The sequence below is a fragment of the Hippocampus guttulatus genome, chromosome 2, assembly GCF_054856545.1.
Source record: "Hippocampus guttulatus isolate MCC_2025c chromosome 2, RoL_Hgut_1.0, whole genome shotgun sequence".
Lineage (NCBI taxonomy): Eukaryota > Metazoa > Chordata > Actinopteri > Syngnathiformes > Syngnathidae > Hippocampus > Hippocampus guttulatus.
This window is the reverse complement of record NC_141262.1, coordinates 20,064,081-20,083,585: the sequence shown is the minus strand read 5'-3', so window position 1 is coordinate 20,083,585 and position 19,505 is coordinate 20,064,081. Positions and strand designations below refer to the sequence as shown.

General features: G+C 43.6%; 1 long non-coding RNA gene across 2 annotated transcripts in view; it reads left to right on the top strand.

Moving 5' to 3' along the window:
• LOC147208843 (uncharacterized) overlaps nucleotides 1-16,136 on the top strand; it is a 79,066-nt gene extending 62,930 nt beyond the window's left edge. Inside the window, exons 3-6 of one of the 2 annotated variants that reach the window (XR_015098213.1) lie at nucleotides 13,794-13,838; nucleotides 13,929-13,989; nucleotides 15,047-15,137; nucleotides 15,909-16,136. This is a non-coding gene — a long non-coding RNA (uncharacterized LOC147208843). Of the gene's footprint in view, nucleotides 1-13,793; nucleotides 13,839-13,928; nucleotides 13,990-15,046; nucleotides 15,335-15,908 lie in introns of those variants that run through there. The other variant, XR_015098207.1, reaches the window with a different exon arrangement.
• Nucleotides 16,137-19,505: the final 3,369 nt, after the last annotated feature.

Genomic DNA, 19,505 nt, shown 5'->3' with positions numbered 1-19,505 from the left:
GAGAAGTCACTCAATTCAACTGGCTGATTGTGAAGCCTTTGCACGTTGAAGTGAGCAAATCTATCCTTCCTTTTCGTATATTAAACCACCAAATTGGGGCCGTGAACATGTCGGCCGATTTGATGTGCCTCAAACCGATCGGTGTGGGTTTGCCCATTGAATATGCATATGTGAGATTGGGATCTTTTGTGGGGTGTGTTATAAATTTTCATCTCGGTGGAGCTGTGTGTGTGCATGTGTGTGTGTGTGTGTGTGTGTGTGTGTGTGTGTGTGTGTGCGCGCGTGTGTGAGTGGATCAGGCAGTGTCACTGGAATCCGCAGTGTTGTGAGAGCGCCATACCTTTCAGCTTCATTAAACCAATTTCACGCCGAGGTGCGCTAAGAGAGGAAGCTCTGAATCCGAGCGCCGCCGACAATGGAGCATTGAGGGGACGAGGTGAAAGTAAATTAGGTATCACTTCACAGATGGCAAATTAAAATCGGAAAGTTGGATCGGAAAAAGTTGAGCCGAGATGATTATGTCTTTATTGTGCCCTCCCTCCTCAATCTTAAAAGCCTCCTTCCCCCACCACCTTTTAGCAAGCACCTTTGCCCCCCCCCCCCTCGCCGCCCTCTCCGTTTCCTCTTCCTCCATCAGCAACCCAACCCTCCAAAAAAAGAAAAAAATAATGATCTATTTCTTGTCCAGTAATTGCTTTCTAAGATGCGCCCACTCAAAGAACTGATCTCTGCTTACGCTCCTCCTTTCACCGCCTTAATTTGCTTGAGTCTTATCAGCCACATTTCATATCCAGGGAAATCGTATGAATTAAACATTGATGTGTGCGGCTTATTTCGAGGCCGGCGATGACCTGCCGGCGATGACCTGCCGCCAACGTGGAACTGCTTCCTCGGCTTAGCGCCTCGTTGTTTGCTAACACAAACTCCACAGCGTAGCCTTCATGTCCTCATGTGAGCTGGATAAAGACCAAGTCATTTTTAATAAGTGCACTGAAAAACATGTTCCCCATTGAATTTAGACATCTATTCAATAAGTTGTGCTTGCCTTTTGGTGACACCCCCACCCGATTGTTTTTCTTGTGTTGTATGTGCTATATTGAGTTTTAGAGGTCATATTAAGATTTTTTTTGCACGAGCATTTAAACAGGGGTGTGTAGACTTTTTTTCCATCCATAGTTGCAGGGGTTTTTGTCACGACCAGGCAACTTTAGTGGACCTTACCCTGCTTTTACGAGGGCAATGAGGATCACGCCCCCCCCACCCCAGACACACCTCCTCCACCCTCCCCACATGCTCCCCCTCTCCAAGCCCCCCCACCTCACACCATAAAAGCATCTAGAAGGGAACAAAGAGGGCAGGTGCTGAAGGCCGCATTGAGCACTCACCTGCACCCGGCGGGGGGAGTCGAGCGTGTCCGGCCGAGCCAAGAGGCCCTCCAACGCATTCACACCGACACTCAGCGGGCACCAGTGCTGGCGGGACGCGTCTGCCACACTGCAATTCAAGTTGCTTTTTAATTGAGCATCAAGAGTTACTGTACAGTACAGTACAATACACGTATGGAACAAAGATGTGATTAAAAAAAAAATCACATTTGGGCATTTTTTTCCCCTCTAAGAAAGCATCCCATCTCACCTCGGTCTGGGTGACAGCGTCAAATTATAATAAACAACTATCTTTTGGCTGAATTAAAAATAAGCATGAATATATAACAGATAATCCAGGTTTCAAACTTGAGGCCCAGGGGCCAGACCTGGCCCACCACATCATTTTACATGGCCTGCGAAAGCAAATCAAGCATGTCAATGTTTAAGATGTTTACTAAAATCTTTACCAAAATGTCAAATGTAATAAATAACAACATTCAAATATTGGAACAACAATGGAACAAACTAGTACTCTTAACTTCTGATTTCATTTTTTTTTGTGTACATTATATGAAATAACATCCAGAGGTGATCAAATTTATGTGGTTTCACAGTCATACCAGCCCTCTGAGGAAAAACTGTGGCCCACGACAAAAACGATTTTGACAACCCTGATATAAATAAATAACCTACTTACTACACACAAAAATTTGATTTATTAAAAAAAACAAAAAACAATAAGACACAGTGCAAATGAACCAAGCAAAGAACTAAATAAATATAAATACATTTTTTTTTAAATAATTAAATATTCAAGTATGTAATGCCAAAATGATGAATCAACAAACACAATGAACACAAATAAATCATATAAACCAATAAATGAACATAAAAACCCTGCAGGTGTACCTAATGAATGGTCCAGAGCGTAACAGTTGGTGTTCAGCGGAAGATGCGAAGCGCAGGCAGATGGTTGAGCACAGCAGAGCCGCAGGTAGATGACACGGCGTCGGTCAGGCCGGCAGGCTGTCAGCGGGGGAAGGCGGCCGCTTGCCGCCCGGCCTCGAGTGACAGATGTGCGGTGAATCTTTAACCCGGCTCGTTACCCCCCCCCCCCCAAGTGGCCTCCTCCATCGCACTGCCACCGCATCTGTCCCCTGCACCTCACAAGCCTAGCTGGGCCCCCTCCTGTGAGAAAGAAGCACCTCAAAGGAGAAGAGCCATCACTGGACTTATTGATTAGTTTGGCCTCATTTTAATGACCTCAGGGAGTCATTACGGGAGTCGGCCACTGTCTTTGGGGGTTTGTTCGCACTTTCTCCCGCCATATGGGAATCCTCCTGGTGCCACCTCAAAGGCTGCTAAGAGCAATAACTTGTGGAATGAAATCTCAAAGTACAGTCAACACTGTTTATCATGGGGGACACATTCCAGACCCGCACGTTCCAGGTGAAAGGAGACAAACTAGCCAGACGATATAAAAAAGTAATTTTTAAATAAAGCTTGACCACTTCCACTTGCATAAAAATACATTTAGACCGAATCAGACATAGATTTGATAAAAGTGAATAATCTTTAGCCTGTTTTCACTCACTCACTGTCAAGAAATGGGAGCCCATCATTTAACATCACTTTGAGGAAATGAAGACTCGTACACTGGCAGAGTTCTCCAAATGACATCGAAGTTGAGTTGAAGTTTACTGTGTAGCTGACACATAAAAAAGAGAATTTTGCAAAGACAGGATATTTCAACAACAAAATGCTCAATCGAACCATATACCATACTATGACAACAAACATCTGCTAGCTTAAGGCTAAAATGTCATGTGAAACAACAAAGACAGGCTACCTGAAATTAGCATCGATGCCAAAGTAAATATAAATATTCAAACTAAAATTTTAAAACGCGGGAAGCAGCATCGCGTACAAGAATACAAACATGAATCAAATTATTTTAAAACATTGAAAAAGATAAAGATTTATGAACATGTGTTTATTTATCGTTACGTTATTTCCTGTGGTAAATTATTGGTTTGGATTTGTCTTACGACTCAGTTTCTTGGAATGGATTAATCATGCAAATCGAAGCGCCGCCGTATTACTCGAAATCTATCCAGCTATCGCTTCTCCCGGATGTGTTTACGCTCAGCTCCTCTCGCTGTCTTTCTGTGTCTGCCTCTTGGCCAAAGCAGTGGCCAGCGATGGTTTATTTTAATTGAGAATTAGCAAAACAAAACAAGGGCAAGAGGATCCCTGAATGGGCCCCCAAGCACATCTCTTGCCCGTCACCCCCCCCCCCCACACACACACACACACCGGCCCCCACCCAACCCGGAGCTCCTGTGCCGTTGAATAATGCATATGGGAGAAAGTAAACAGCAGCCCCGGGCCTTGCCGGAGGAACAATGGGCCGCACACAACCCATCCAGGGCGCCTGATTTTATTACGGGCTTGTCAATCCGGATCCCAGCCACCACCACTGCCACCCCTGCTCCACAATTACGCCACCCCTCCCCAACCCCGCTACCCACCCCAGCCTGGGAACTGTGGGACCTCGGCCAGACAGCAGCTGCTGACCGCTCGGTGCTGACCCAATGCACCCGACAACCTGCAGGATGACTCTCACAACACTGCATACCTACAGTGGACATTCATTTGATAGGTGTGTGTGTGTGTGTGTGTGTGTGTGTGTGTGTGTGTGTGTGTGTGTGTGTGTGTGTGTGTGTGTGTGTGTGTGTGTGTGTGTGTGTGTGTGTGTGAACTTACAGAGGAACTTGAAACTTACAACTGTCCTGTTTATTGGGAAAATCCATTACAAAAAGTTGTGTATTTTTGAAAAAGGAATGTCTACTTCCCCACCCAAGGGGATATACAGTATATATATATATATATATATATATATGTGTGTATATACAAATACATATATACAAATACTGTATATATATATATATATATATATATATATATGTGTGTGCGTGCGTAAGGGCGGCCCGGTAGTCGAGTGGTTAGCACGTCGACTTCACAGTGCAGAGGTACTGTTCAATTCCAGCTCCGGCCTTCCTGTGTGGAGTTTGCATGCTCTCCCCCCCCGTGCCTGCGTGGGTTTTCTCCGGGTACTCCGGTTTCCTCCCACATTCCAAAAACATGCATGGCAGGTTAATGGAACAAACTTGTCCCAAGGTGTGTGTGGATGGTTGTTCGTCTCTGTGTGCCCTGCGATTGGCTGGCAACTGGTTCAGGGTGTCCCCCCGCCTACCGCCCGAAGATAGCTGGGTTAGGCTGATGAATGAATGAATGAATATGCAACTTTTACCTGCCTTTATTTAACTTTAAATAAGCTCAATCCAAAAATGAAATATGAGTTTACCCGAGCAGCTGAAGTACTTCGACTTTAACTAAACTTTTCTTTTTTATTTTATTCATTTATTTATTTATGTTACATCGGTGTCTGTACTTCTACTCCAGTATGAAGTCTGAGTACTTTTGCCCCCTCTACTTCTGGAGTATTTCACTTGTATTAGTATTTCAACTTTTTCCTCCTCCACCACCCACATTCTTTGTGTGTGTGCGTTGGCCAGGGCATTGAGATTCAGGTCTTGCTCGTGGCCTCAGTCAAGTCCCGGTTGCCATGTCGACAGGCCAGCGGTCTCCCAGGATGAGTAATGATGGGATGCGGCCGCGCACTAACTTCCCAACAAAGACATCATTACTACCGCAGCACCTCATAACGCGCCATTGTTGTTGAGTGCTCCCTGATATTAACCTGCCTGCACTTTGGGTTCCTCCCCACCATGGAGGGCATTAGTGTGTGTGTGTGTGTGTGTGTGTGTGTGTGTGTGTGTGTGTGTGTGTGTGTGCGTGTGTGTGCGTGCGCATGAGACTCTTGCTCGTGCAAGTTGGTCCAAGAATAGCTCATCCCAGATTTTTACACAAGTCAGTTTTTTAACAGAAAAAGGACAGTGAATCATCACTTGTGACATTCGTGTGCATGATGAGCATTTTGGAGCCTGGAAAAGCAAATGGTAGGTTTGGAATGAGGTTTTCAAATTAGGATTTTAAGGCATGGTGAGAATTTATAGTTGTGTTTCCAGCAAGTGTTTCAATCCAGTGTTACTTGTCCCCAAGTTGTTTTTCGAGGCAGGTTTCGGATTTCAAGTTTGGGCTTCAAATCAGGATTACGATTTCTCAAGTGGGTCTCAATCTGGCGTTGATTTAAAACAGATTGAAGCAAACCTGGATTAAAGTTTCAAACAATAGTTACAAGCCAGGAGTATCCATTCGTGGAGCCCAGAGTTCAAAGCAAACAAGGTGAAGCAGCATTTACTGGTTATGCTGCACACACACAGAATAAGGTTTGGAAGATGCGAGGATTCCACCAGACAGCAACGTCATGTGACTGACTCCTGCCTGTGCTGTGTGACTTTAAACATCTTCGTGCTCCAGAGGACATTCACCGGCCAAGTGTGAAGTGCCATGAGGAAGTGTCGCGCGGAGGTGTGTTTGCACATGCATGTCAGTGTGTGTGTAGGCTGGGATGATGCCACAGGATGTTTGAGTGTTTGACTTGGTCTTAAACAACATCCTCTGACAGAGACACCACGGGCTGCAGATGAGGCCAAAGATAAGGCGTCAGCGTGATCCGGGCCTTCAGCCCGGCCATTGTCCTACTTATCTCTAATGAAGCGCTATTAATGATGAAGAGGAGGAGAACCAAGGCGGGGGTCTCGTCATCGATGGAGAGCAAAAGTGTCAGGTTTGGCTTTCGGCTAACAGGGAACGTGAGAAGCTCATCAAGGGCATTCCCGTCGTCCAGAAACACATTCACTGAAGGCCATCGCACCAGTTTATGCAAGACTGGCGTTTTAATGTTTGGAGTCGTCCACACAATTTCATGTTTTCCATGAAAATATTCTGTTGTGATGATGGACGTCAGAGTGAACCTGCGTATCCACCTGTTTTGATTTTCTGCAAGAAAATGGTCTGAATCAGAGATGGGCAACTTATATGTTGGTTTGGGCCGCAATTATTCATCAGGGCTACTCAGGCGCCACATAGGATCAGGCACTTCCTAACCAGATGTATGACAAAATACGTACATATGTGCAAAATACATGCTCTTAATACATATCAATTTTCACAATACATTTTCAATGCATGGATAAACAACAAAGGGTTTAAAGCAAACAAAAAATAAAGACAGACTGTGATTTTTTTTCTTCCTTCTGTCCGGCGCAAACGGCTCTCTTGCAGCAAAATTGCCATTCAAGGGCGGCCCAAAATCACAATAAAGCAATTCATTTTTTGCTTTTTTTTTCTCATAAAAATCAACTCACTCAAAATTGTAATATTATGTTGAGGTAGGATTTTAAATGTTAATCTCCGTTTCTTGAAAACGTATTTTTATATTTGTGCAGCCCCCCAGCCCCCACAATTTTTCTTCTTCCGGGAATCGATATGCTGGAATACTGAAATACATCTATTTTATATTTATATTTATTCATATAGTGTTTATCTTCCTCCCTTTCATAATTTTGCTGTAAATTGGGAATTTACAGCGGGAATTTCTCCGTTGTGAGACAAATAAATGTTTTCTTTATCTTACCTTATCTTAAATCCACTTAAAATATATGGCAAAGATTCACTTATTACATTAATTGACAGAGATGAAAACAAAAGACATTTTTGGTAGAGTTAGTTTTTGTTAGTTTTGTAAACGTAAAATTTAATTTGTCAGTTTTCACTTATTAAAGAGCGATTTTAGTTTTACTTATTTTGTTCGGGAAAATAATCTGGGTACAGGTCATAGGTCATATTAATGGTGGACAAAATCTTTGTCTCATTTTCTTATATCACAAAATAATAATAATAATAATAATGATAATAATAATGTCATTCTGTATTCTGATACGCACCAAAGTCCCGATGGAGTTATTTTTCTCAAGGTGATCTCTTTTGTTTCAGCCCGATGAGGCGTTCACTCAGGTGCCCAACACAGGATGTCTCGCTCGTCCTCTCCGGTTTCCCCCCGCAGTGCCGTCGAGGGGAGGGGAGGGGCGAGTTATCAGTCGGAAATCACCACTCCCTGTCCCAAAGTCCACCAGAGAAGGCCGGGGAGGGGCTTTGGGGTTCACGTACATCACTGTCGTGGTGGGAAACCAAATACTGGCTTGTCGGGTGCAAGGATTATTGAGGGTTTCCACAAGCAAACAAAGTCAAGCAGAATTTTGTTTCTAAGCTACTCAACTGTGGAGAAAACACCTGAGATCTGCTCAAATTGTTGCTACGTATAAATCTGGCCCTATCATTTTTTTTCTCCAGCATTTCTCTTAAATTTCGTCATTGTGACTCTATAATCCATGTCAAGGGTATCTTAGAGAGCCTCAAATATTTTTTCATAAGTTAAAGGTCCACTTATCAAAGTTGGTCCGGTCAAATGTAATAATTCTGTAATATCCAAAACAAAATGGTGTTTTTATTCAAAACAGCAATCACAATCTAAATTAAAACAAACTGTAATTTTATTTTTACATGAATTAAAATAAATGGCCTTTACAAAAAACAAAAACAAGTACTGTGCTGCCGCATCAGGACAAATGGGCATGTATGGCTGCCAAAAGAAGTGCTTTACTTGTATTTCTTGATGATGTCACTCTTGAATTCTGAGCTGTTTGGGGCAACCTGATTATCCGCTCATATTCAGCCAAATCTTCAGCACTCATTGGATGGCACTTCACAGTGCGGATGGACAATAACCTGAAGCATACCGCAAAATCACCCAAAGAGTTTCTGAAGGCAAGAATCTTAGCCAAGTCTCTCACTTGACCTGAATCCCATTGAGCATGCACTTCACTTGCTGAAGACAAAACCCAAAGGAAAATGCCCCAAGCAACAAGACAAAACTAAACACAGTTGCAGCGATGAAATCCACTATCGTTACAAACTGAAAGTCTTCATTTAAAGCACATCTCGTTTGTTTCACTTCAAATCGATTGTGGAGGTGTTTTGAGCCAAAAACGGACTGTAGATCAGGAACGTGTAGCAAAGCTCTTCCTGTTTGATGTTCTTATTCTGAAAGACTAAGCGTACCTCTTCTGGTAGTGAAAGTAGCGTACTTAGCCATTAATGCGCCAATGTGGACATCACGTAAAACACTCAATCAACGTATTGACTTATTGCAAACATGTCACTTGTGTCACCTTGTCATTGGTGATCGGGGACAACCTCTTGAAAACCGCTGATCAATGTCATTTGAATTTTACTGTTTGGTTTTATCGTTCTGTTTATCTTGAACTTTTTATTGATCACAGTTTGTAGTTCTTGGCCTTTGTTATGCACTCTGGGTTTTCCTTGTGTATGAATGGCGTCATACAAATACACTTGGCCTTGGCCCTCAAAATGCTCCCAACTTGCATGGGAGGCTCAGGTGACGGTTCGAGGAGTTGGGGGGGTGCAATTGTGCTTGGCCGGAGTCTAATCCTGAGCCTCCCGTGGAATTGAGAGTCGGGCAGAGGTGGGCCCGCCGCATCGCGCCCGTGCTCCTCGCTTATTGGTGGCAGACCTGTGAGTCTTTTATATCACGTCACAATTACAACTATGAAGGCAGGGACGATTTTGAGGACAGTGTTACGTTGTCAAATTAGGGTTTCAAAAAAGGGTTAGGGTCTCAGATTAGAATTTGAAAACCAGGGTGAGGGTTTCAAATGAGGAGTTCATGCCTGGATGCGGGTTTCAAACATGGGTAAGAGTTTCAGATTTGGGTTTCAAGCAAGGTTAGGGTTTTAAATTAGGGTTTAAATCCATGCAGCAATTTCAAATAAAGGGTTTCAAGATAGGTTTTAAGATTAGCTTCAAGGCTGGGTGAGCATTTCAAATGTATAGCATTATAGCTTTTGAAAGATGGTTCGGCTTACAAAATACGGGTTCACATTTGGGTTAAAGTTTCTACAAAGGGTTTTAAATCAGGTTTCAAAAAGAGTTATGACTGTAGCAAATGTTGCTTGCAATCAGCCATTCATTGGAAGAAGAATGGCTAAGGTTTTAAAGTAGGGTTACAAATCTGTGTTATGGTTTCAAATGAAGTCTGGTTTAGGGCTTGAAATTAGGGTTAGGGTTTCAAGGTAGTGTTAGGGTTTCAAATGAGGGTTTGAAGCCCCACATCAGGTATGTGGTTCGAGCCAGGGTTTAGGTTTCAAATCAGGGTTTCATGCCTGGGTTGGTGTTTCAAAACAGGGTTCGGATTTCAGATGAGGGTTATAAATCTGTGTTGTGGCTCAAATAAGGTCTTAGAAGTCTCTGTTGGGGCTTCAAATTCGGGTTTGGGTTTCGAGCCTGACAATAAGTTTGGGCTCCAGTCACAATGCTTCAGTGTAAGCGTATCAAAAGACAAGGAGGAGTTGATGTTTGGCCTGAAATGATCAAGTCATTTTTCATGGCGCAGTCCATTAAAAAAATATATATATATATATATATAAATAAATCAAGCGTTGCAGACAGTCGATTATTCATTGTGCTTCAAGTCATTAAAAGTCCATTTTAATAACAATCATTCTTAAATGCAATCGCTTTGAAACCTCCTTATATTTCTAAAAATATGAAGATCGTCGTGGTGTCCTTCGTTCTGCGCTCCCTCGAATAAATCAACTCAGTGAGACACCGCAAACAGGCCCGGAGACACCTTGCTAGATAAGAGCAGAGATTCGGTTACACCTGATAAGATTACATTGGAAACAGAGGGAGGAAGAGGAGGAGGAGGAAGAGGTCGGACCCGGCCGCAGTGTTGTGTCACCTGGTACCGACGGCCTTCCACCGATCGGAGGCGCGAGGCAGAGCTAATCCTCGGCTCGGGAGCAAGACGGGCTTCGGGTCAGGACGTGTTGAGAGTGGATGGCCGGCGGGGGTCAAAGGGTCGTGTTTACCTGAAGCAGGTATTTCCTCTGGGAACTGATAAGACTCAGGGAGGGGAAGTGCTCGGTTCCAGGTGAGTGCAGAGGGGCCCGCAAAATGACACCGTGCGCACCTAGATGACCCCCCCACCCCCACCCCACCCCGCCTCCGAACCCCAAACCAACTAACCATCATCAACCCCCCCCCCACACACACACACAAGCAGGTCAGAAATCCTTGCATTGCCAAATCACTACTTTTCAGTGAATAGAGTGAACCAGTGGTTAGCGTGTCGACCTCACAGTGCAGAGGTACCGGGTTCAATTCCAGCTCCAGCCTTTCCGTGTGGAGTTTGCATGTTCTCCCCGGGCCTGCATGGGTGTTCTCTGGGTACTTCGGTTTCCTCCCACATTCCAAAAACATGCATGGTAGGCTGATTGAACACTCCAAATTGTCCCACTTAATTTGTGCAAAAATGATTTATTGACAGCAATGAATGCAACTTTGTCCATCTATCTATGCCAGTGATGTATAGTGACATGCAGAACAATGAAATGCGCGTCTATTAGAGGGCAGAAGATACAATCGACCCGTGTGTTCATCTGTCCCAGTTCATACAACAGAATAACAGCAAAGTGTTCAATTAAACCGATTTTTCACTCTCAGGCCCCGTTTTGAGTAACCTGAGTACGATCATCATTAACTTTATTGTGACGTTTTGATTTTGCGGTGTGCTGGGAGAATTAAAAACAAAATCTTCCTGAGCTCAATAAAGTTTGGCAAACACTGATTTCAACAATTGGAGCTTGTTGCTTTCAAATTTTATGACTGCCTGCAAGACTTGTTTAGACCTTGAACACACCGTACAGTCCTTTTTTGGGGGGGGGGGGGGTTGTATTTGTTGATGTTTTCAAAGGAAGAAAAAAAAATCAATTCATTTCAGGTCAGTCACAAGATACGTCCAAGATGTCATCGTTTGTTTTTCCTGCTCTTTCTCATCCTCCTCTTCATCACCTAGTTTAAAACGCATACACGCACACACACACACACACACACACACACACACTCGTGCACAAAAGTTACCTCCCCCCAGGGTGGGACTGAGAAGAGTCAGTGAGCTAGAACATGTTAACAAGCACAGCCTCAACCACTGTATTGAAAGACACACACACACACACACACACACACAAATACATACATACTTTCGCCACCTGCCCATCCAAGGCTAACTGGACAAGGACGGAGTGGCTTTTTTGGGAGGCAAGGGGGGGAGGGGCTACGCTGGGGGTGTATTTTAGGGGTGGGCTGGGAGATGACATCTTTTCATAATGAGCCAAAGTTTCTGGTAAAGGGAAGGGTCTCAAAATTGGAGTTCAAGGCAGAATTAGTGTTTCAAATTAGGGCTTGGAGCCAGGGTTCAGGTTTCAAATTGGTCTTTCAAGACAGTTGTTATCGTTGTGGCCATGATCCATTCAGTGAATTGATTTCGACAATGAAATACGATGACATCCACCTCACACATTTTATGCCGACAGCAAACCACATTTTGTGTCTAAGTATTATGAACTTGATATTGGAACATTTTGAATACATTTTGGGGTAGATGTGACCATTATGTTTAATTGGCGTTTAGATGACGAGGGTGTCCTTGGAAAAATAAATGTGTGACCTGTGTGAGTCTGAACATCTGCGCCGGCGTGCGTTAGAGTGCCACATTGTGCGTGCTGTACAATATGGTGAAGAGATGGCATGGCTGTTGTGCGCATAATAGGGCAGGAGTGCGGCTCGCCTGCCTGCGTGTGCGTGTGAGGTGTCCTCCAAAGTTCTCCTCGGGCCCCGCAGAAAGCCTCATTAGCGGCAAGGAGCTAGCGAGGTAGCATACGGCCGCCATTGTGACCAATCCAAACATCAAGTCCTCTCCATCCAAGCCCCCCACTTCAGAAGCCCCCGACCAAATCCTATTTTTCAGGCTCCGCAGCTGCCCCGCTCTGCCGGAGCACTTAGCCGTGTCATTCTATCCGGCTCTCCGGGCCTCCTCCGAAACAGGCCTGTTTTGTGCTCGCTCGTCTCTGATATGACTCCAGAAATGGAAATGAAGCCATGGATCTTCATTAAGGAGAGGCAGGTGTCCATAGAGACCCGGTCCAGGTGAAGGAGCAGCGAGTGGGGAGTGGGTTAAGGTTGGGGAGGGGGGCTTGCCTGGGGGAGGCTCGGCGAGCTGCTGGAAGGGATTCTGCTGGGCAGAATTGGATCAATGAGCGTTTCCTTACTTAACAAACATGTGACTCAATGACAGGTGGCAAAAATACTCACACCCGCTACTCAAGTAGAAGTACAGATATTTGTTTAGAAAAATGGATAAGAATGCTTAACTCCTTTAAGTAACGAAAATGGGACAAGAGCAACCTCGCATGAACAATTTAAGTGAAAAGAAACAGATTGAAATATATGGTAAAAAGTAAAAATACAAGACATTAAATACAGTATAAAATACATATTTTAACAACGTGGCACAATAAAAACAAACAGAGAATTTTCCAATGTCAGTCGCTGAAAGCACTTTTAAAGCATTTTTGATTGACAGTGGAAAATAATAGTGGCTGAAGTGGCCAACTCATGAAAATTATTTGCGGAACCCGGGCTGCATCACTTGTTGTGCCGCAAGTCCCGATCAGTCAACCAGATCTCTCTTTAGTTAAGCTGGAAGAAGTTACAGGCCTATTGTGACACAGTGACAAGTCAAAAGTATAGATTTCGGTTTCAAATGTTGGGACAAAAAATAAAATGTCGGAAAAAGAAATAGTCAAGTAAAGTGGAGATAACTGAAAATCTTACTTAAAATTAAGTGCAGTAACTAAGTAGTTGTGCTCGGTCGCTTCCTATTACTGCTAATTGATAGGCCTGCGTGATCTCCCCCCCCCCCCCACACACACACACACGCACGCACACACACACACACACACACTCCTTAGCCGAGGCCCCGCATCCTACCATCCACCTCCACCCCAGCACTTAATTGCCCATGTAATGAGCTGCAGTGAATGGGATTACTTGTGTGGAGGCACTTGAGGACCTTGTGCATCGGGGGGCACCTCCTGCAGGCCCTCATCTCCAGGGAATGCATTTTGGATGATGTTTTCTATGACGCATGGCGGGGGTGGGTGGGATGGGAGGGGAGGGGGCAAAAAAAAAAACTCATCTCCTCGCCGCATGTTGTAGCCGCATTAGGCTCTCCACATCCTCTCCTTCATCTCGGCCTCCTGCCTCGTCCACTCACCCCCGGTGAGCCTTTGTTTCCCTAATTATTCATTACAGCGAGGTGGCCTCTGCTTTGAAACCTGTGGAGGTGGATGAGGCTTGGCGCTGACCCACGATGCACCAGAACATCCTGGAAGCCTGAAACGTGTCCCTTTGTGACGGGACACCTGTTATTTCTCCGTCCTTCACCGCACATTAACAACTCAGGAGAGAACACGAGCACCAAAAAAAAAAAAAAAAAAGGGCTTGTGTGTGCAAAAGGTAATTTTCTTCTTATTTATGCAGGAACCGTATCGGAGACTTGGCACCGTTAGGCAGCACCGGAAGCATGTGAGTTCTCCCAGCGTATCAACAAAAATAATGACAATAGTTTAATGATATGATCACTCATACAGGGAAGTCAAATGTAATGTGTCACAGATTTGGACTTTCATAATGTTGAGATGTCGAGGACACAAGCACAGAGAAGTGAGGCGGCAAGGTAAGATGTACTCAAAGGATTTATTACAAAATAAAACCACACACACACACACACACACACACACACACACACACACACACACACACACACACACACACACACACACACACACACACACACACACACACACATACCATTAAATGTCCAAAAATCATTCAAGTAAAGAAACAGAAGAGAAACAAAGTTCTCCACCCTGAAGGCTATGGAGAAACCATGTCTATGACATATGACAGCAGGGAAATAAATACAAACAAATTCACCAGATGACAAGGCCCACCTGGATCAGACATGACTGGCCGGAGGGAGCTGATTGGTTGACACAAGGAAGAAAGAAGGCTGACGAGAACAAGTGGAGATAAATAAAAAAAAATGAGTGGAAGAGCCATGAAAATGTTCCACAGGGGAATATGACAAAACATGAAACAAAGCGAAATGTCATCAAAACTGAGTCAACAGGAACCACCATTTGTCGCAAGGGATACGTTGGAACTGCCCATAATAGGTGAAACTCATTTCTTTTATATAGTTTTAGCCCTCCCACCCACTTGAAACCCATTTCAAATTTTTTTTAACACAAAACGCTTCCGCCAACTTTATAATTACGCTAGCTTAATGCTAACACATCGGGCCTAATGGAAAACATCATGTTAGGGCAATTAGCATCGGTGTTACCAAAATGCTAAACATTGACACAACTGCTACTTTAACACCAAGGGAGCAGCAACACGTACAAACAGAGCAAACAGCAATACACAAACCTCAAGGGCATATATTCTTGTTTTGTGGGGCCATACCTTCCTTCTTCTCTTCCTCTTTCTTCTTCTATGATGTTGTATCTACATTCGGTAAAGCTCAGTGTACATTCCTCCACCTAGTGGAAGAACATAATGATCCCTCTTGGCATACCATTTTGGTTTTGGTGGGCTTTTGCATTGTTTTAAATACATTTAGGTTTGTTTCACCCGGAAAAGCGGTAGAAGATGGATGGATGGAGGTTTGTTTCATGTTAGGTCTCATTTCCCCATGTCTCTTTATTATGTCTTGTTTGCTCATATAGGTTTTCGTTTCCGCCTGTTCTCGTGAGCCCTGCTCCTTGTGTCTACCAATCAGCTCCTTCCAGCCATTTCTTCCGTGCCTTGACCAAACTGGTAATGTAAAACAGCCATATTTCAAATCATTTCATTTCCCTTTTGAAATGAAAGGAAATTCCGTGAATGCGTTACCAACCCCGAACCAAAATTGGAATGTGTTTTTCAATTCAGAAATAGCCTGCTACATATTGTAACTAAAAATGTATGACACATTTGAACAAAACACGTGAAATAAAGAAATCGAATGTACAGAACTAACTGCTCAAATAAAGGTTTAGAACATCGATGCTCATTTTAGTCACTAGGCTATGGTGTTTTGCATTGTGCGTTAGCGTTAAGCTAGCAAACGTTCCTCAGTCAGTGTGATGTGGTTGCTTAAAATGCACGAGTAATTCTCCTTGTTTTTGTTTACTCTTGTGTTAATTTCAACTGTAGATGGCATTCAACAGTTTGAAATCTCTTGTTGAAAAATTGTTCGCCATCTTGTTGTGAAGTTCACTCTCACAATACAGCGCTTGTTTTTCAAATTTTGTCAAAAGCAACTGAAAACAAAAAAATCCGAAAATCCGATATATATTTCAATTCTGGGTCTGAGTCACAGACAGCGTCTACTTACCGGGCTCTGCAAATGTTTACGTTGCGAGCTTCCGCATGCGTTTAACACTGCGCTTTGGCGCTAATGCGCGTCTGTAAAGTGTGAAGGAGGCCTCTCCATGGTGCCCACGGCCGCTTCTCTTCTCACGCTGTTTTTAGTAAAATATTAGCCCCCGCAGGCCTGTGCGGGGCGGCTGACAAATAAGAGATCTGTTGTCTCTCTTCTCTCACAAGGCTGAGGGTTAATGATCCCAGTTTCGGGGGGTTAAAGCCCGCCACTTTCTCCCGCACCCCAGCAGATGTTGCCGGGACTTTAATGTGGTTATCAAATCGGAGTGCCCTCTGAGCCCCGGGAGCTCATTGTGTGCTGGCGCATTCCGGGGCTTTGCCGTGGTGACGAGGCATCCTAGGGGCCAAGCTGGCCTCCCGCTGGCTCCTCAGCGCAGCCCCCTCGGAGCTGACAGCGTCCCCCCCCCCCCCCCCCCCCCCCCCCCACCATCACCATCTCCTCCTCCTCCCATTCTGGCCCTGAAACTGTCCACTCCATGTCATAAAGTCATCCGTCAGCAGATCCTCGCAAGTCACGCTGGACTCATTCTCACTGGCGCACTTATACTTTTTGTCACAGAGGTTCCCAACCTCAGGTTTGAGGATCCGCAAACCGAACTTATATAAAAAAGTGGACCGGTATGCAAATAAAACAAACATGCTGAACCAGTTTCTCATTCCTACCTTAGCTTTCGGACAGTTAAAAGATCAGATGTGATTGTGACGTATAATTACTTAAATAGCCGTGCTATAAATAAACGATGAAATAAACAACTTCCGCCATTTGAAAGCTCTAAAATGATTGTGACATCACGTATCATTGCATCCATTAAATCTGACATTCCCACATTGATCGTCTTTTTTTGGTTTTGTTTTGTTTTTTACTGGTGTGTGGACAGTGTGGGATGGGTTCCCACTCAGTGATTGCGTGGGAGGTCTGTCTCTATATGTGCCCTGCGACTGACTGGCGACCAGTTCAGGGGGTAGTGCGCCTTTTGTCTAAAGTCAACTGGGATTGGATCCAGCAGCCTGTACAGGATAAGCGGTGTTGGAAATGGATGGATGAATGGTGTATTAAGATAAGATATGAAAACTTTTATTCGTCTCACAATGGAGAAATTCCTAATTTACAGCAGCAAAATTATGAAAGGGAGAAAGTAGAAGACAAAAGTATATAAATAATTTAATTATAAAACATAAAATATAAATATAAGCATTTTAAAAATGGGTGAGTGGGAGCGAGTCCAGGTTTTCAGGACCGTCTATTTAATTGCAGGAATAAAGGTTTTTATCGTATGAATGTGTCTTTCCCAGAATAGAAGGTATAATTTCAGAACAAAGTCACATTTATTTGAAATTCACTTGTGATAATCATTAGCCCAATAACATTGTCATTTTTAATGTACTTTTTTTCAAACTTTTTCTTTTTTTTTTACTTTTACCAAATCAATTAGGAACACCAAAATTGTGTTGTCTTGTTTTCTGAAAATGTTCAAATATGACTTGGGAAAATAATTTTTCGGGCTACCTCCACCCGCCGAAGAAAATTTGCTGCTGTATACATTGGAGCAGAGCATATGTCTGCTATTGGTGTTAATTTAATGAAGTGTGAGCAAAGAATGTCCAATTGTTTTGACTTTAAACAAAAAAAGTAACAACACTTTTGTCTAAAAGAAATTGGGGTTCAAGTATCAAAGAATTGGACAAAAAAAAAACTCGTCGGCTTGTCCACATGTAACCCGCTACCACCTATTTAGGCCGCACGTGTGCAATGTGTCACGACTCAACTGCGACACCTTCTAACGTGGCGGAGACGAGCCTCCGGGTGAACCTGCATTTTCTCTGTCCACACGCGCACACACACACAGTGAATAGCGACAGCTGTGGAATTGTTTGTACACACATGCGTGCATGCTTGATGATAATTGACTCGCAGCTGCACTCAGGAGTCGGAACTGGGAGCTTTTTTTTCTCCTTCTTTTTAAACCCCTCTCGTTAGCTCAGGGCAGGAATGTGGGAAACGGCAGTCATCTAGTAACTCAATTAAGGCCCCCCCCCCTCTCACAGGACCCCAAAACCACACACACACTCATGCGACTGCTACCTTACACCTTTCTGCCAACAGGGAGATGAGAGTGTCGGTATTAAAGCATGTGACCCCTGCAACCTCTTTCCTGGCCTGGGGGGCCTTAAGTGTTTAACTAGTGTCATGACTGGTTGGATTTTTTTTTAAGTATGAAGTGGTACACACAAAACGATAATCAGGTGGAAATTGACACTTTACCCCCCCCCCCCCCCACGTCCTCCACTCCTTACGACAGAATGCAAATGTTATTATGACTTTTGAATAAGAACAAAAATTATCTATCCAAAGTCGGCAGTTATCCAATCATCCATCAAAATCCACCTAAATGATTATCCTGACTATCCTGGGGTTTGGAGTATATTAAAAGTGACTTTTCTTTCTCAATCTGTTCAGAAAATGGTCAAGGTAAAAAAAAAAAAAATCCAGTGATTGCAGTTGATAATTGAACAGTACATCCAGATAAGCGGGCTGATTTTAGTACGGTATTTTTTCCCCATTTATGATCTAGTTCGGAAAGGGGCAATGTCTGAGGTCTACAAAAGATTATCCTGGGTGATTATCCTGTGCTGTGGGATGTGCTTAAAATTTAATAATCAACCCGAACTACTCAGAAAATGATCAAGATGGAAAATTGTTAATCGAGGTATACACATACAGATGATAATCAAGCCTTATTTTAGCATTCCCCCCCCCCCCCCCCACCCACAACCCCTCTTATGTCCACAAATTTCAATTGGCGGATTACTTTGAAAGACTGTCCACAGCGATTATCCTGCAGTATTAAGTGACTGATTTTTCTTCTCCGATCTGCTTGAAAAATGGTCAGGGTCGACAATTGTTAGTTGGGGTATGCACATCAGTGAAGGCCCGATTATCAGATGTCTTGAAAAGATTATCTAAGCAATATTTTGCTCGGTGGGTTAAGAGCGATAATTCCCCCGATCCTGCAGGGTTCCATTTTATTGTAATCTTTTGTGTCAGAGTCAACATGATGATCATTGGTTATTGGATGATCATACTTTTTAACTTGATGAGTCTGATGATCCTGATTGATTGTCGTGGGTTATTGTGTATTTTTAAGATATTAAAAAAAATGATGGAGTGGAATAAATGAATTGCCGAGTTATCATTTTTCATTGCACACTATCTTTGCATACAAGATGGATGAGTGACAGTTTCACAGAAATGAGAGCACGTTTTCAGTTGATTTTAGGAGGGTTTTAAAATAGCATCCAAGTAAGAAGGAGCCCGCTATGTGCAAGGCGATGAGATGGATTACTGTAATGTGCCGTAATGTATCAGAATCCTGTGGGAATGATGACAGGCAACAATCAAGGTGCTCAATTAAGTGTGTAACACTCCGGACGTCAATTACCCGACTGATTGATGAGGCCAAATGATCCGACTCATTTTCTCCACACGGCGTGAAAACGGAAAGGAAATTTTGTTGATGAATGATTTGAATGTGCAGCCAGAACCCATCGCGCTTATGTGCATTTTTTTTTTCTTAGTGGGTGTGTGCGAGACAAATTTGGGGAATAATACAGTACTTGAAAGAATCATAGAGAACATTGCAAAAAGAAATAGAGCTAATGGTTTTAAAACATATCATGTAAAAGTGGTTAATGTATCAGCCGAGTTGTATTTCTTGTCTTTATTTACATTGATGGCTGTGATGTTCCTGCGGCCCACTAACA